General features: G+C 47.4%; 1 protein-coding gene across 1 annotated transcript in view; it reads left to right on the forward strand.

Moving 5' to 3' along the window:
* Positions 1–17,347, forward strand: part of hdc (histidine decarboxylase) — an 80,342-nt gene that overhangs the window by 49,755 nt on the left and 13,240 nt on the right. The window lies entirely within an intron of this gene.

Below are 17,347 nucleotides of genomic sequence, written 5' to 3' on the forward strand. Positions count from 1 at the left end.
TTTGCTATCCTCCAGTCCTCTGGCACTATTCCTGTAGCCAATGATGACCTAAAAATCAAAGCCAAAGGCTCAGCAATCTCTTCCCTGGCTTCCCAGAGAATCCTAGGATAAATCCCATCCGGCCCCGGGGACTTATCTATTTTCACCTTGTCCAGAATTGCCAACACTTCTTCCCTACGCACCTCAATGCCATCTATCCTAATAGCCTGGGTCTCAGCATTCTCCTCCACAATATTATCTTTTTCTTGAGTGAATACTGACGAAAAGTATTCATTTAGTATCTCGCTTATCTCCTCAGCCTCCACACACAACTTCCCACCACTGTCCTTGACTGGCCCTACTCTTACCCTAGTCATTCTTTTATTCCTGACATACCTATAGAAAGCTTTTGGGTTTTCCTTGATCCTACCTGCCAAAGACTTCTCATGTCCCCTCCTTGCTCGTCTCAGCTCTCTCTTTAGATCCTTCCTCGCTTCCTTGTAACTATCAAGCGCCCCAACTGAAACTTCACGCCTCATCTTCACATAGGCCTCCTTCTTCCTCTTAACAAGAGATTCCACTTCTTTGGTAAACCACGGTTCCCTCGCTCGACCCCTTCCTCCCTGCCTGACTGGTACGTACTTATCAAGAACATGCAATAGCTGTTCCTTGAACAAGCTCCACATATCCAGTGTGCCCAACCCTTGCAGCCTACTTCTCCAACCAACACATCCTAAGTCATGTCTAATGGCATCATAATTGCCCTTCCCCCAGCTATAACTCTTGCCCTGCGGGGTATACTTATCCCTTTCCATCACTAACGTAAAGGTCACCAAATTGTGGTCACTGTTTCCAAAGTGCTCACCTACCTCCAGATCTAACACCTGGCCTGGTTCATTACCCAAAACCAAATCCAATGTGGCCTCGCCTCTTGTTGGCCTGTCAACATATTGTGTCAGGAAACCCTCCTGCACACATTGTACAAAGAATGACCCATCTAATGTACTCGAACTATATCTTTTCCAGTCAATATTTGGAAAGTTAAAGTCTCCCATAACAACTACCCTGTTACTTTCGCTCTTTTCCAGAATCATCTTCGCCATCCTTTCCTCTACATCCCTAGAACTATTAGGTGGCCTATAGAAAACTCCCAACAGGGTGACCTCTCCTTTCCTGTTTCTAACCTCAGCCCATACTACCTCGGAAGAAGAGTCCCCATCTAGCATCCTTTCCGCCACCGTAATACTGTCCTTGACTAGCAGCGCCACACCTCCCCCTCTTTTGCCCCCTTCTCTGAGCTTACTAAAACACCTAAACCCCGGAACCTGCAACAACCATTCCTGTCCCTGCTCTATCCATGTCTCTGAAATGGCCACAACATCGAAGTCCCAGGTACCAATCCATGCTGCCAGTTCCCCAACCTTATTTCGTATACTCCTGGCATTGAAGTAGACACACTTCAAACCACCTACCTGAACACTGGCACCCTCCTGCGAAGTCAAATCTGTGCTCCTGACCTCTATACTCTCAATCTCCCGTACCCCAAAACTACAATCCAGGTTCCCATGCCCCTGCTGAATTAGTTTAAACCCCCCCAAAGAGCACTAACAAATCTCCCCCCCAGGATATTGGTGCCCCTCAGGTTCAGATGTAGACCATCCTGTCTATAGAGGTCCCACCTTCCCCAGAAAGAGCCCCAGTTATCCAGAAATCTGAATCCCTCCCGCCTGCACCATCCCTGTAGCCACGTGTTTAATTGCTCTCTCTCCCTATTCCTCATCTCACTATCACGTGGCACGGGCAACAACCCAGAGATAACAACTCTGTTTGTTCTAGCTCTGAGCTTCCATCCTAGCTCCCTAAAGGCCTGCCTGACATCCTTGTCCCCTTTCCTACCTATGTCGTTAGTGCCAATGTGGACTACGACTTGGGGCTGCTCCCCCTCCCCCTTAAGGACCCGGAAAACACGATCCGAGACATCACGTACCCTTGCACCTGGGAGGCAACATACCAAACGTGAGTCTCTCTCGCTCCCACAAAATCTCCTATCTGTGCCCCTGACTATTGAGTCCCCAATTACTAATGTTCTACTCCTTTCCCCCCTTCCCTTCTGAGCAACAGGGACAGACTCCGTGCCAGAGGCCCGTACCCCATGGCTTACCCCTGGTAAGTCGTCCCCCCCACAAGTATCCAAAACGGTATACTTGTTGCTCAGGGGAACGACCGCAGGGGCAGTCCATCCCCACCTGCAGGTTTGCTGATGGCAAGGGGCTACAATGGGAAATCCCATTGGTCAGCGGTGGGAAAGGAGAATCTCGCTGTCGGCGACAGTGCGATACCAAGGAACATAGGGCTGGGGAGGTGGAGAATTCACCCCTTAGGAACTTCATTAACTCACCTAACCAGGCCGAGGCGCTGGATGGAGTAGGGGATCTCCACCCCGGCCGAACTCTCCTGCGGGCTATCAACAAGGCAAAGAGGACATCGGCCGTCACCCCGATCTACAGCACCGGTAAGTCTGATACCCCATAAATGGCCCCCAGTGGATAAAGCTCAAGCTCGATATCAAGAATCCCTGACATGGTGTTAAAGGAGACCCAGGAGTTGACAAGTTTAGGACACCGACCAGAACATGTGGGTATGATTCACCAGCCCCCTGTGAACCACGTTTGCACCAATCCTATCCTCCACTCCCGGGAAAAAAGCACTCATCTGTGCCCTGGTCAGATGTGCCCTGTGCACCACCTGCAATTGAATCAGGCTGAGCCTCGCACAGGAGGAGGTGGAGTTGACCCTGTGAAGAGCCTCACCCTCCCCCCATCAAAATCCGGGACCAGCTCATCCTCCCACTCTCTCTTCACCTCATCCAACTGAGCCTGCTCCATCAACAGGATTTGGCTGCGAATGTCTGAATCATTTTCCTCACCCACCTCGGCCACAGATAAGATCCTATTGTTATGGGCCAGGGTTTAGAGAGCCCCAAAGTGTATCATGAAGTTCTCCTGACCCACCCTTTTTACTAGATTGTGGTATGGGGAGCACACGGCCCACTCTACAGGTGTGGCACAGCAGAAATGGAAAAGTATTTTTTAAAGCAAAACAATGTTTATTCTATGAACTCAAGTTAACCTTTTTAAAACACACAGTGAACATCTTACCAACCATCAATTCAAATACAACCCCCAAAGAATACAACACTAAATAATGCTTACGCTGCCCTTTTAACATCCAGAAGACTAACAAAAAAACATAATCTTTTAACAGGAGCACATTAGGTTAAAGTCACTGCTGAGAACATTTATGATTTTGAAGTCACCAAATGATCAAGAGATAGGCTTTTGATGGCAGAGAGAGCAGCAGTACACCTGCTTTGTCTAGCTTCAGCTCCAACACTGACAACAAATCAGAAAGACACAGACACACCCAAGCTTTTCTCAAAGTGAAACTAAAAAGCAGAGCCAGAGCTCAGCCCCACCCACACTCTGACATCACTGCAGTAACATAAGCAGCCAAACATTTATTAAAGTGACATTCTCATGACACCTTCCCTCAAGAAAAAAAACCCATCAACTTCAAGATGGTTTCATTTTTCACCTCACTATCCTTTAAGAAATGCACACAGTAAATACACATTTTCGTTTCAAAAAACACCACACGCAATCAGGAATAATAATATCGTCCATTTTTTTGTTGTTCTTCCTCCAACGAAATCCTTCTCAATTGTCAGTCTCTTTGAAGGTCCTTGCACGATCTGTCTATTTCTCTATGCCTCGGCATTTCTCTTTAAAGTCAGATACTTTAGTTCAATCTGATCGCAGAGTCCCTGGTAATTCTCCAACATGCACATTGGTTATCACAGCTTTCAGGCAGACAAATGCCTGTTGAACGTCCCCGTCCATTGAAATTTTCGACGTTTCTTCTGCAAGTCCATCAGTGGAGCAACCACGTGACAAAAATGTTTCACCAATGTTTGATCAAATCCACACATGCCAAGAAATCGCATTATTTCCCGTTGTGTCGAGGGTATCGGAAACTCCTCAAGGAAAGTGATTTGGGCTTTTCCAAATTGAAATGAATGAAATGAATTAATGAAAATGGCTTATTGTCACGAGTAGGCTTCAATGAAGTTACTGTGAAAAGCCCCTAGTCGCCACATTCCGGCGCCTGTCCGGGGAGGCTGGTACGGGAATCGAACCGTGCTGCTGGCCTGCCTTGGTCTGCTTTAAAAGCCAGCGATTTAGCTTTGTGAGCTAAACCAGCCCCTGTGAGCTAAACCAGCCCCTTGTGAGCTAAACCAGCCCCTGTTCACTTTTTCTTTTACTTTCACTTTCACTTTTAGCTAGATTTATCTCCAAACCCGCCTCCTGAAGTTGATCAAATAACTCCATCAGATGTTTTAAATGTTCTTTCCGTGTCTGGCTGAAAATTACCAGATCGTCGATGTATACCACACAATTGGGTTATCCTGAAACGACTTTGTTAGTCAACTGCTGAAATGTGGCTGGGGCGTTTTTCATGCCAAATGGCATAATTTTGAATTGGTATATACCATCTGGAGTTACAAAAGCTGAAATCTCCTTCGCACTTTCGGATAAAGGTACCTGCCAGTAACCTTTAAGTAAATCCAGTTTGGAAATAAAAACTGATTGTCCCACTTTCTCAATGCAATCCTCCAAATGTGGGATAGGATGAGAGTCCGTTCTTGTAAGTGCATTAACCTTTCTATCATCCACACACAACCATTGGGTACCATCTGGTTTGGGTACCATCACTATGGGTGAGCTCCATTGGCTGCAACCCACTTCAATGATGCCATTTTTAAGCGTACTCTCAATCTCTTTGTTAACCTGTCCCAATTTTAAAGGGTTAAGCCTGTATGGATGTTGTTTGATTGGAACAGCATTTCCCACATCTACATCATGTATAGCCATTTTAGTACTTCCCAATTTATCTCTACAAACTTGCCCATGTGATATCAATAACTCTTTCAGGTCAGTTTGTTTTTCCTCTGGAAGGTAACTCAACAATTTATCCCAATTTTTAAGAACATCTTCGTTTTCCAATTTAATTTGAGGTCAAATTCACAGTCATCTGGATTTGGTTCGTCACTTTGAGTTAGAATCATTAAAACCTCCTTTTTCTCTCCTTCCCTTTCAAAGTACCTTTTAAGCATAGTCACATGACACACTCGGTGAGTCTTCCTTCTATCTGGTGTTTTTAACCACATAATTCACCTCACTTAATTTCCTTTCAATCTTATAAGATCCACAAAACCTTGCTTTTAAAGGTTCACCTACCACTGGTAACAACACTGAAACTTTATCTCCACTGGCAAAACTACAAACTTTTGCTTTCTTGTCCGCTACCTGTTTCATCACATGCTGTGCAACTTTTAAATGTTGTCCAGCCAATTCACCTGCTCTATTTAATCGTTCCCTAAAATTTGACACGTAATCCAATAATGTAATTTCCGATTTATCACTCACCAATTTTTCCTTCATCAATTTAAGTGGTCCCCTTACCTCATGACCAAAAATTAGTTCAAAAGGACTGAATTTGGTTGACTCATTAGGTGCATCCCTAATTGCGAACAGTACGCATGGAATTCCTTTATCCCAATCCTCGGGATAATCTTGACAATATGAACTAAATGAAAATCACTTATTGTCACAAGTAGGCGTCAAAGGAAGTTACTGTGAAAAGCCCCTAGCCGTCACATTCCGGCGCCTGTTCGGGGAGGCTGGTACGGGAATTGAACCGTGCTGCTGGCCTGCCTTGGTCTGCTTTAAAATCTAGCTCTTTAGCCCTGTGCTAAACCAGCCCTCAACATTGTCTTTAATGTCTGATACCACCTTTCTAACGCTCCCTGCGATTCTGAATGGTACGCAGTTGATTTAAATCGTTTTATTCCGAAGCTATCCATAATTTCTTTGAATAATCTTGAGGTAAAATTTGATCCTTGATCCAATTGTATTTCTGTGGGTAGTCCATATCTAGTAAAGAATTTATGTAACTCCTCCACAATCTTTTTAGCTGTAATATGACGTACTGGAATTGCCTCTCGATACCTAGCAGACACATCCGTTATCGTCAAAAGATATTGATTCCCACTTTTTGTTTTAGGAAGCGGTCCTACACAATCAATTAGGACCCTTGTAAAAGGTTCCTCAAATGCTGGAATGGGTATTAAGGGCGTTGGTTTAATCACTGCTTGCGGTTTCCCTATCACTTGACATGATGAGGTTATCCATTTTGGTAGGAATAACAGCAAAAAGGATTATTATTTAAATGATAAAATATTAAATCATGCTGCTGTGTAGAGAGACTTGGGTGTGCTAGTGCATGAGTTGCAAAAAGTTGGTTTACAGGTGCAACAGGTGATTAAGAAGGCAAATGGAATTTTGTCCTTCATTGCTAGAGGGATGGAGTTTAAGACTAGGGAGGTTATGTTGCAATTGTATAAGGTGTTAGTGAGGCCACACCTGGAGTATTGTGTTCAGTTTTGGTCTCCTTACCTGAGAAAGGATGTACTGGCACTGGAGGGTGTGCAGAGGGGATTCACTAGGTTAATCCCAGAGCTGAAGGGGTTGGATTACGAGGAGAGGTTGAGTAGACTGGGACTGTACTCGTTGGAATTTAGAAGGATGAGGGGGGATCTTATAGAAACATATAAAATTATGAAGGGAATAGATAGGATAGATGCGGGCAGGTTGTTTCCACTGGCGGGTGAAAGCAGAACTAGGGGGCATAGCCTCAAAATAAGGGGAAGTAGATTTAGGACTGAGTTTAGGAGGAACGTCTTCACCCAAAGGGTTGTAAATCTATGGAATTCCTTGCACAGTGAAACAGTTGAGGCTCCTTCATTAAATGTTTTAAAGATAGAGATAGATAGTTTTTTGAAGAATAAAGGGATTAAGGGTTATGGTGTTCGGGCCGGAAAGTGGAGCTGAGTCCACAAAAGATCAGCCATGATCTAATTGAATGGTGGAGCAGGCTCGAGGGGCCAGATGGCCTACTCCTGCTCCTAGTTCTTATGTTCTTATGTTTTTATGTGTGACATGATTGACAAAATTTAACTACATCTTTACGTAGTCCAGGCCAATAAAAATGTTTCTGGATTTTAGCTTGAGTTTTCCTTATTCCCAAATGACTTCCCACTGGTACCTCATGTGCAACTCGCAACACCTCCTTTCTATACCCTACCGGCAATACTACTTGATGAACTTCTGCCCACTTTTCATCCGCCTGCATATGTAAAGGTCTCCATTTTCTCATCAAGACATCACTATTACGGTAATAACACTCTGGTATACACTCAGATTCCTCTTCCGTATATGCTTTCTGATACATCCGTTTTATTTCTAGATCTTTCTGTTGTAACTCCGCCAATTTTCCTGAACAAAAAATATCCGCCTCATCCTCCACCTGTTCTTGTTCTTTTTCAACCATCTGATCAATTATTGTTTCTGATAACTGCACTTCAACTTCATCTTCACTCTTTGATTTCTCCGCTTGTCTTAACATGTGACTTTGCACCTTGTTACTACACAATCCGGAAAATCCCAGGATACTCGTCCTTCAGCACTTCAGTTGTCTGATTTTCCACTGGCTTATCCACCACAGTAGGCATCACTCCCACCTGCGATCCAGCTATATCATTACCCAAGATAAACTATATTCCTGGACAAGATAGTTTCTCTATTACTCCTACTACCACTTCACCACTCTTCACAAGGACTTTCCAACCTTACCTTATATAATGGAACACTACTCCTCTCACCCTGAATTCCACATATTACCACCTTTTCTGGCAACATTCTTCCCAAACTACATAATCCTCATCTCTTACCATTAAAGATTGGCTAGCTCCATATCTCTTAAAATTGTGACTTCTTTACCTGCTCCTCCTGATTCAGATGTGTACCCACACAAGTAAATTATTTGAAGAGATCTGGCACCTTCTTATCAATCACCTCTTGATCAGGCTGTACAATCTTTTGCACCTCCTTCGCTTCACTTGGGCTTTCCTTTTCTACTATAACAAACCCCACTGTCTTATCCTGTTTTACCACATCAGCCTTTCCAGTGCTTTTCTTCAACCACTAACACTGTGACTTTACATGGCCTAGTTTATTGCAGTGAAAACATTTGATTGTTTTCACTGCAATAAACTAATCCTCCTAGATTTCTTTTTTAGTCAGAGGTACACTCTCCTTATTATCTCCCATCAGATTTCATAGATTTCATAGCATTTACAGTGCAGAAGGAGGCCATTCGGCCCATCGAGTCTGCACCTGCTCTTGGAGAGAGCCCCCTACCCAAGGTCAACACCTCCACCCTATCCCCATAACCCAGTAACCCCACCCAACACTAAGGGCAATTTTGGACACTAAGGGCAATTTATCCAGGGCTAATCCACCTAACCTGCACATCTTTGGGCTGTGGGAGGAAACCGGAGCACCCGGAGGAAACCCACACACACCCGGGGAGGATGTGCAGACTCCGCATAGACAGTGACCCAAGCCGGAATCGAACCTGGGACCCTGGAGCTGTGAAGCAGTTGTGCTAACCACAATGCTACTGTGCTGCCCCTTTACTTTTCCCACTTCTCATGTCCCCAGTTTCTATCCCTCACAGGCTGAAACTGATGTCAGAAACCAAGCTTTGATTCATGAACTAATTCATAATAATCTGCCATTTCTGCTGCTGATCTCGCAGTTTTACCCCTCTGCTCTTCCACATGAGTTCTCACTACATCAGGAATTGAATTTTTAAACTCCTCCAAAAGTATAATTTCTCTGAGAGCTTCATACGTTTGGTCTATTTTCAAAGCCCTTATCCACCGATCAAAATGAAATGAAAATCGCTTATTGTCACGAGTGGGCTTCAATTAAGTTACTGTGAAAAGCCCCTAGTCGCCAAATTCTGGCGCCTGTTCGGGGAGGCTGGTACGGGAATTGAACTGTGCTGCTGGCCTGCGTTGGTCTGCTTTAAAAGCCAGTGATTTAGCCCAGTGTGCTAAACCAGCCCCTGTTTGTTATTTACTCTGTTTGATCCTTTGAAATGCCATAGAACATACATAGAACATAGAACAGTACAGCACAGAACAGGCCCTTCGGCCCTCGATGTTGTGCCGAGCATTGTCCAAAACCAAGATCAAGCTATCCCACTCCCTGTCATTGTGGTGTGCTCCATGTGCTTATCCAAGAACCGCTTGAAAGTTCCTAAAGTGTCCGACTCCACTATCACAGCAGGCAGTCCATTCCACACCCTAACCACTCTCTGAGTAAAGAACCTACCTCGGACATCCCTCCTATATCTCCCACCCTGAACCTTATAGTTATGTCCCCTTGTAACAGCTACATCCACCCGAGGAAATAGTCTCTGAACGTCCACTCTATCTATCCCCCCTCATCATCTTATTAACCTCTATTAAGTCGCCTCTCATCCTCCTCCGCTCCAAAGAGAAAAGCCCTAGCTCCCTCAACCTTTCCTCATAAGACCTACCCTCCAATCCAGGCAGCATTCTGGTAAATCTCCTTTGCACCCTTTACAATGCTTCCACATCCTTCCTATAATGAGGTGACCAGAACTGCACACAATACTCCAAATGTGGTCTCACCAGGGTCATGTACAGTTGCAGCATAACCCAGCGGCTCTTAAACTCAAGCCCCCTGTTAATAAACGCTAACACACTATAGGCCTTCTTCACGGCTCTAGCCACTTGAGTGGCAACCTTCAGAGATCTGTGGGCATGAACCCCAAGATCTCTCTGTTCCTCCACATTCCTCAGAACCCTGCCGTTGACCCTGTAAACCGCATTCAAATTTGTTCTACCAAAATGAATCACCTCGCACTTATCAGGGTTAAACTCCATCTGCCATTTTTTGGCCCAGCCCTGCATCCTATCAATGTCTCTTTTCAGCCTACAACAGCGCTCCACCTCATCCACTACTCCACCAATCTTGGTGTCATCAGCAAATTTACTGACCCACCCTTCAGCCCCCTCCTCCAAGTCATTGATAAAAATCACAAATAGCAGAGGACCCAGCACTGATGGGTGTATGCCATGTATATTTGACCAAATTCTTTCCTTAAATTTCTAAACTTTTGTCAATCAGCTTCAGGCACTAGTTCATATGCACCTAAGATGGATTTTTTCACCTCCTCATACGTCTCAAATACCTCCTCTGATAGTGATGCAAACACTTCACTAGCCTACCTACCAGCTTTGTTTGAATCAGTAACACCCACATGTCCTGTGGCCATTTCATTTGTTGAGCTACCTTCTCAAATGAAATGAAAAAGGCTTCTACCTCCTTCTCATCAAACCTTGGCCATGCTTGAACATATTTAAATAGATCCCCACCAAGCCTTCGGCTGTGACACACTTTCTCACTATCCTCATCACTATCATCCAACTGTACATTTCCCTTTACGCTTGCCAATTTTAACTGACTGTCATGTTTCATGGCCATTTTCTGAAGTGCAAACTTTCTCTCTTTATCTTATTCCTGGATCTGCATCTCTCTTTCTCTTTCTTTTTCCTCTCTCTCTCTTTCGTATTCAAGCTGCTTTAATTCTTTCTCATGTTCCATTTGTTTAATTTGTAACTGAATTTTTGCCATTTCCAATGAGTTAAACTGTATCTCAGGCAACTTTAAATGCTTAGCCACCACCATAATTACCTCATCTTTTCGTATTTTGTCAGGTAATGCTAACTGCAATGTTTTTGCCAAATCTAACAGTTTGCTTTTAGTCTCTACCCGTAAGGTACTGCATGTGACCGTCTCCACTCCCAAAAACTTCAGAGCCTCTGAAAGAGCCATTGTCCACAACACACTCCCCACTTAAACTAAAATACCACACCTGAAAAGCACCAACAATATGCTCACCCCTCACTGTCTTTAAGTTCACAAAGCCAATCCAATAGATAGACTTTTATTCCGGACGAGCCCCCAATTTGTTATGGGCCAGTGTTTAGAGAACTCCAAAGTGTATCATGGAGTTCACCTGACCCACAACTTTTAACATCAAGAAGACTTATGAAAAACATAACCTTTAACAGAAGCACATCAGGTTAAAGGCACTACTGGGAACATTTATAATTCTGAATTCACCAAATGATCAAAAGATAGTCTTTTCATGGTAGAGAGATCAACAGTACACCTGCTTTGTCTGGCTTCAGCTCCAACATTGAAAACGAAACCAAAAAAACACAGACACATCCAAACTTTTCTCAAAGTGAAACTAAAAAGCAGAGCCAGAGCTGAGCTCCACCCACACTCTGACATTACTCCAGTAACATGAGCAGGCAAACATTTCTTAAAGTGACATTCCCATGACGCTATTCAAGAGGGAGGGCGAAGGTGCCAAGGGAAATGAGGCGATCTCCTGATGCAAGAAATCGCAAACTTGGAAATACCTGAATAACGTAGACCTTGGGAGTTGAAATTTATCCAACCAACTATCCTGCCCAAACAGGTGCCCAAACCTCGCCAGACCCTCCTGCCCTCATGACCAGAACCTCAAGTCTAAACCCGCTGGCACAAAAAGATGATTCCTAGTCAACATATTTTCCCAAAGGTAGTGCAAACCACTATGCTACCGTAAATCTAGAAGGCATAGGTTTAAGGTAAGAGGGGAGAGATATAAAAGGGTCCAGAGGGGCAATTATTTCACACAGAGGGTAGCGAGTGTCTGGAACAAGCTGCCACAGGCAGTAGTAGAGTCGGGTACAATTTTGTGTACAATTTTGTCTTTTAAAAAGCATTTAGACAGTTATATGGATTGGATTGGATTTTGGATTTTGTTTATTGTCACGTGTACCGAGGTACAGTGAAAAGTATTTTTCTGCGAGCAGCTCAAACAGATCATTAAGTACATGGGAAGAAAAGGGAATAAAAGAAAATACATAATAGGGCAACACAAACTGGGCAGGGTGGGTATAGAGGGATATGGGGCAAATGCGGGCAATTGGGACTAGTTTAGTGGAACAATCTGGGCAGTATGGACAAGCTGGGCCGAAGGGCCTGTTTCCATGCTAGAAACCTCTGTGACTTTATGACTCTACAATTAGGGACTAACAACGACATGGAACTGAGCTTGAAACATTTAAACTGCCTCCAAATCCTCAGCATGGACACCAGGTACATTTTGCAGAGAAAACGGAAGCGAGGCAGTTACCAAAGCCCCCAGGCTAGAATCACGACAAGAGCTCATCTCAGTCTGCCCCCTTGTGGACTTTGGCTCCTTGAGCCCCCTGAGTACTTTTCAATATTAGCCACCCAGTAATAAAATAACAAAATAGGTAAATCTATGCCACTCGACTGTCTCTTCTCCGAAGAACACTCTGCGAATCCTTGGGGTCTGTCCTGCCCTAATGAAGGAAGCTATCAATTTGTTGACTCTGACAAAGAAAAGTTTAGGGAGAAAACGGTGAGACACTGGAAAAGAAATAAAAACCTCGGGAGGACATTCATTTTAACCGTATGCACTCTGCCCGTCAAGGACATGGGGTGGCTATCCCACTTCCGCAAGTCCAATTTAACCCCATTCATCATTTTTTAATTCATATATGGATTGTGGGCATCACTGGTTAGACCAGCATTTATTGCCCATCCCTAATTGCCCTTGAGAAGGTGGTGGTGAGCTGCCTTCTTGAACCGCTGCAGTCTATGTGATGTAGGTGCACCCACTGTGCTGTTAGGAAGGGTGTTCCAGGATTTTGCCCCAGCGACAGTGAAGGAACGGACGATATATTTCCCAGTCAGGGTGGGGAGTGAGTTGGAGGGGAACCTCCAGGTGGTGGGGTTCCCAGGTATCTGCTGCTCTTGCCCTTCTAGATGGTAGTGGCCGTGGGTTTGGAAGGTGCTGCCTGAGGAGCCTTGGTGAGTTACTGCAGGGCATCTTGTAGATGGTGCACACGGCTGCCATTGTGCGTCGGTGGTGGAGGGTTTGAATGTTTGTGGAAGGAGGAACAATCAAGCGGGGCTGCTTTGTCCTGGATGGTGTTGAGCGTCTTGAGTGTTGATGGAGCTGCGCTCATCCAGGCAAGTGGAGAGTCTCCCATCACACTCCTGATTTGTGCCTTGTAGATGGTGGGCAGACTTTGGGCGGGATCAGGAGGTGAGATACTCTCCGCAGGATTCCCAGCCTCTGACCACCCTGGTAGCCACAGTATTAATGTGGCTGGGTCCAGGTCAGTTTCTGGTCCATGGTAACCCCCAGGGTGTTGATTGTGGGGGATTCAGCGATGGTAATGCCATTGTGGTTAGATCCTCTCTCGTCGGAGATGGTCATTGCCTGGCACTTGTGTGGCGCGAATGTAACTTTCCACTTGTCAGCCCCAAGCCTGGATATTGTCCAGGTCTAACTGCATTTGGACACGGACTGCTTCATTATCTGAGGAATCGTGAATGGTGCTGAACATTGTGCAGTCATCCGCAAACATCCCCACTTCTGACCTTATGATGGAAGGGTGGTTATTGATGAAGCAGCAGAAGATGGCTGGGCCGGGGACACGACCCTGAGGAGCTCCTGCAGTGATCTCCTGGAGCTGCGATAATTGACCCCCAACCACCACAACCATCTCCCTTTGTGCCGGGTATGACTCCAACCAGCGGAGAGTTTTCCCCCTGATTCCCATTGACTCCAGTTTAGCTCGGGCTCCTTGATGCCGCACTCGGTCAAATGCTGCCTTGATGTCAGGGCAGTCAGGCTGGTATTAATGTAATTTACAGAGTGTGGCCCAATCGTGCGCCACCCAGATTCCCAGATAATGAAGGCAATATTCCCGGATCGGTTCAAGAATTTTGCACCCTCTGTGTCCCTCGTACTGCTCACTTCCCAATTGATATCAGTGAGTTGAAGTCCCCAACGATTATGGTTCTGTTGAAAGGCCATGAACCTGAAACATTAACTGCACTGCCTAATGTGCTGATTATTTACAGCATTTTCTGTTTTTGTGTGAACACAGTGTCTGTCACTGATTAATGTGACACAAGTTGTGTAGCGATTTTATGGTGGGCAAGTCAACAATTAATCCAATCAGAATATTCATTATACTAACAGTCATTCTGTCATTACCAAGCACGAAGGTGCCTGATGACAGCATTAATTGTGAACAGAGAAACATTGTCTGTGGAAGATCAGACAGAGCGAGGAAAAGGGAGGGAGGAGCAGGAGCGAGGAAAAGGGAGGGAGGAGCAGGAGCGAGGAAAAGGGAGGGAGGAGCAGGAGCGAGGAAAAGGGAGGGAGGAGCAGGTTTACATTCAGAGGATAAATAAATTGAACTTGGCACAAGTTAAAGGTTAAATTCTAATGAAAGACATAAATTAAGTTGTGATGTTTGTGGGTTACTGACACCCTCGGCTGAATGTTTGCCTGACATACTTCTGTATAAACTGATGGGAGAAGGACTACCTCGAACTTTGCGGGGAACTGAGCTATGTTTTGTAAAACTGTTAACTTCTGATTTGCGATGTTCAGATTTATTTTGGAGGTTCTGTTTCTTTTTGTTTTTTCGGTTTTGTTGGGGTTAGGTTAGTACTTTGTGCTTGGACATTGGGAGGGATTGTTTGTTTTTGCTTCTTGCCTTTGTTGTCATTGTTTGCACTCAGAGGAGTGGGAGGGGAATGGGGGGAGGGGAATGAGGGGGGAGGGGAATCAGCGGGGGGGGGGAGGGGAATCAGCAGGGGGGAGGGGAATGAGGGGGGAGGGGAATCAGCAGCGGGGAGGGGAATCAGCGGGGGGAGGGGAATCAGCAGCGGGGAGGGGAGAATCAGTGGGGGGGAGGGGAATCAGCGGGGAGGAGGGGAATCAGCAGGGGGGGAGGGGAATCAGCGGGGGGGAGAGGAGAATCAGTGGGGGGGAGGGGAATCAGCGGGGAGGAGGGGAATCAGCGGGGGGAGGGGAATCAGCGGGGGGGAGGGGAATCAGCGGGGGTGGGGGAATCAGCGGGGGGGAGGGGAATCAGAGGGGGGGGAGGGGAATCAGCGGGGAGGAGGGGAATCAGCGGGGGTAGGGGAATCAGCGGGGGGAGGGGAATCAGCAGGGGGGGAGGGGAATCAGCGGGGGGGGGAGGGGAATCAGCAGGGGGAGGGGAATCAGCGGGGGGGGGGGGTAAGATGCTGAGCGCCAGGGGCAGGGGCTGCCAGGCTAGCTGGGAGGGTTAGTTCACGGAAGCAAAGTAGGGGATGAGCTGAAGACCGATATAGGGGGGAAATGGGAGGGGGAGGAGTTGGGGGGGGGGGGGGGAACGAGACTGCTGACAGGGAGTGGACTTTCAAGATGGTGGAGGAGGAGGGTTGCCTGGGGGCGGGCCAGGAGAGGTACAGGAGATGGGCTAAGGACTGGCCTAGGAAAGTTTATGGTTGATCGGCAGGGGAGGGGTGGCGGGGTTCGGGAGTTTTACAGTAGTTTGTTCAAATCGGGATCCCAGCCGGGGAGGAGGGGATGAAGCGATTCCTGGGGAGGGGGCTGGAGTTCCCTACGATAGATGAGGAGTTGGTGGAGGATTTGGGATCCCCAATGGGGCTGGGGGAGATTATAGACGGATTGGGGGCGATGCAATCGGGTAAAGCCCCCGGGACCAGACGGATACCCGGTTGAGTTTTATAAAAAGTTTTCTGGGTTGTTGGTGCCGCTCTTGGTTAAGGATTTTAATGAGGCTAAGGAGCTGGGAGTGCTCCCCCAACGTTATTGCAGGCATCAATCTCCCTTATTTTGAAACGGGATCAGGATGCCACCTCTCCCCATTACTGTTTTCCCCAGCCGTACAGCCTTTGGCAATGACGCTGAGGCATAGAACATTTGGCGGGGGATAGTGAGAGTGAGGGGGAGGGTGGAACATAGGATCTCGCTCTGTGCGGACGATTTGCTGCCGTATATAATAGACCCATTGGGGGGGGAGTTGCAGGAATTATGGGGATACTGGAGGAATTTGGCTGGTTCTCAGGCTACAAATTAAACATGAGCAAGAGCGAGGCCTTCGCGATCCAGGCAAAGGGGCAGGAGCGAGACTGAGGGTCCAGGCAAGGGGCAGGAGAGAGACTGAGGATCCAGGCAAGGGCAGGAGAGAGACTGAGGATCCAGGCAAGGGGCAGGGGGGGAGACTGAGGGTCCAGGCAAAGGGGCAGGAGAGAGACTGAGGATCCAGGCAAGGGGCAGGAGAGAGACTGAGGGTCCAGGCAAGGGGCAGGGGAGGAGACTGAGGGTCCAGGCAAGGGGCAGGAGAGAGACTGAGGATCCAGGCAAAGGGGCAGGAGAGAGACTGAGGGTCCAGGCAAAGGGGCAGGAGAGAGACTGAGGATCCAGGCAAGGGGCAGGAGAGAAGACTGAGGGTCCAGGCAAAGGGGCAGGAGAGAGACTGAGGGTCCAGGCAAGGGGCAGGAGAGAGACTGAGGGTCCAGGCAAGGGGCAGGAGAGAGACTGAGGGTCCAGGCAAGGGGCAGGGGAGGAGACTGAGGATCCAGGCAAGGGGCAGGAGAGAGACTGAGGGTCCAGGCAAGGGGCAGGAGAGAGACTGAGGGTCCAGGCAAGGGGCAGGAGAGAGACTGAGGGTCCAGGCAAGGGGCAGGGGAGGAGACTGAGGGTCCAGGCAAGGGGCAGGAGAGAGACTGAGGGTCCAGGCAAGGGGCAGGGGAGGAGACTGAGGGTCCAGGCAAGGGGCAGGAGAGAGACTGAGGGTCCAGGCAAGGGGCAGGGGAGGAGACTGAGGGAGATGTCGTTCAGGCTGGTGGGAGGGAGTTTTCGCTACCTGGGGATTAAGGTGGCAAGGGACTGGGGTCAGCTCCATAAACTAAATTTGGGCAGGGTGATTGAGCCAATGAAAGGGGACGTCCGCAGGTGGGACGTGCTCCCGCTGTCACTGGAGTGGGGGGGGTACAGACTGTGAAAACGACAGCCCTCCCGAGATTGCTGTTCGTGTTTCAGTGCCTCCCAATCTTCATCCCCAAGGCATTTTTTAGGAAGATGAACGCGGCGATCTCGGGTTTTATATGGGCCGGGAAAGCCCCGAGGGTGAAGAAGGTCCTTCTTGAGGGGGGAGCCCGGGGAGGGGGGGCTTGGTCCTTCCGAACCTTATTTACTACGACTGGGCCGCTAACATTTCAATGGTTAGAAAGTGGGTAGTTGGGGAGGGGTCAGTGTGGGAGCGGGTAGAGGTGGCATCTTGTTAGGGCACGAGTCTGGAGGCTCTGTTAACGACTCCTCTGCCGTTCTCGCCGGCTCGGTACTCCACAAGCCCAGTGGTAGTGGCAGCCCTGAGAGTGTAGGGGCAATGGAGGCAGCAAATGAGACTGGGGGGGGGGGGGAGGCGTCGGTGTGGCACCGATCTGTGACAATCACCTGTTTGTCCTGGGGGGTG

The sequence above is a fragment of the Scyliorhinus canicula genome, chromosome 12 (genome assembly GCF_902713615.1).
Source record: "Scyliorhinus canicula chromosome 12, sScyCan1.1, whole genome shotgun sequence".
Classification (NCBI taxonomy): Eukaryota; Metazoa; Chordata; class Chondrichthyes; order Carcharhiniformes; family Scyliorhinidae; genus Scyliorhinus; species Scyliorhinus canicula.